Source organism: Chaetodon auriga, chromosome 17 (genome assembly GCF_051107435.1).
Source record: "Chaetodon auriga isolate fChaAug3 chromosome 17, fChaAug3.hap1, whole genome shotgun sequence".
NCBI classification, from domain to species: Eukaryota; Metazoa; Chordata; class Actinopteri; order Chaetodontiformes; family Chaetodontidae; genus Chaetodon; species Chaetodon auriga.
In genome coordinates, this window is record NC_135090.1 from 21,727,006 (window position 1) to 21,728,971 (window position 1,966).

Sequence of the window (1,966 nt, forward strand, 5' to 3'; positions counted from 1 at the left end):
AGATTTTCAATCGTCTGGTGTAATTTCTGAGGCAAAAAACAATATTTCTTCCCTACCTTGACTAAGATCAGTTACTGGTCCAGGGGACTGAGTAAAGGACCTTTTCTTTCTCTTTTGAAATGCGCTGTCTTTCCACTGTCCTGCTCTGCCTCACCTGGACAAATAAAGGTCAAATCCAAACATTAGAGCAAACAATTAAAGCACTTAGTAAAACTTTATTTCTCTACATCGTTCACAGTTTTATAAATTTGAGTTAACATTTGACTCCACTAAAAGATAAATAAATAAAAACCCTAACCACAGCTACAGACAGACAGAAGAAACGAGCACTTACTGAGCCCCCTTAAGAAATGGACACACTCATTTTAATTCACTCAGACACAAAGAAAAAGCTCTCTGATAAATATGCAGCTTTAAAGACTTTCAAGGCGGCACCTGAGAAACTGAATCCAGGAGATAAGAAGAGTGAGAGAGGCGATGGAGCGATAAAAAAGGTCAACGCGTGAGTGCCAACATCCAGGCCGAGCAGCTCCTCACATTAAATAAGGTTTTTTTTTTTTACAGCCACAGCTGAGTTTAAGGAGGCGGGGCATTTCTTTATGTTGAAGCTAATCAGAGGTCCAATAAGAGGCTAGAGGATGGTCAGGTGACCAGTAAGTTCCATTAGATGGTAGTTTTGACATGACAAATCAAAACAGTGTGTAAAGTCAAAGTCAAAGTGACAGCCGGCTCCGAAGCTCTGCGCAGCTTTCAGCCTCTTTCAGTGTGTTTTCCAGCTGTTCACGAGCTGCTTCGTGTTTGCTGAGAAGAAGGAAGTCGAGTCACTTTGTCCGTGGTTGTCTCACCTGAGCAGCTCCACGTCCTGTGATAATCACGATGCTAAAGAGGTCATTTATTAAGCTAATTGATGCATTAATTGGAAAATACCTGTCTGTCGGCATCGTTTAACACATAGATGTCACATGACAAACTGTCAGCTGTCAATCGCCGTCATGAACTCCAGCCATCACTCTGTTTTGTCACATTTTAGAATGAAAACTTCTGCCTTTTAGCATCTTCATCACAATCCTAAATCATTCAGAGTCGTCATGTGTGATTTTTTTCCCTCCTTATGGAAAAAACAAGCTCCGGGACTGGAGCTCGGCTGTCGTCAGCCGCCTTCAGCTGCACCATCTATCAACTTAAGCGTGATGAGATGAGCTCCGCGGCTGCATCCACAAGGTCAGCACACAATTTGGAGGTCGTTTTGGGGCTTTAGCCAATCTTCCACAGTGGACTGAGCAGCTCCATTAGTCCACTGCTGTCCAGATGGTCTGTTGCCAGTTAAAAAAATCAATAGCTCCTGCTCTCATCCGATAAAAAACCTTGTTTTCTTAAAGACACATAAACGATCAGGTAATGCTACTGCGCAGGGGTTCACTGGGTTCACGCTGGTTTGGGCAGCAGAGGTTTGGATTACTCTAAAACACAAATCCACCATATGCTGCTCTGGAAAGCACTGTGACGCATAGATGTGTCTAATTAATCAAAAGTGGGACAAAGCTAATGAGAGCAGTACATTATACATTCATTAACTGATTTAAAATGATTTAACCTTAACGATTTTGCCTTAAGGAGCCGCTAACAATGAAATACAATTTACAAATTAATTTTTCAGGGTTTCAGTGGTGAGTTTTGGGTACTATAACTGCCTTAGCACTGTTTTGGATGCTATCACTCCCTGACAGGAGAATAATCCTGGAGGCAACCGTCATGTGAAAATCAATGAGGAGGAAGTGCGGCAGGACAAGTATGTAAAAACAAACAGACAGAGGGCTTATTAAGGGAAGACAGAGAGGGCGAGCAGGGCAAAGGAAAAGAAAACACCTAGAAGAACGTCCGTGAAATGAGCAGACTGACTGCGTGAGGGCGGGAGAAACGGCTGAGCTTCAAGCAAACACGCTGCGTACTCTGCGTGAGTGGAGAC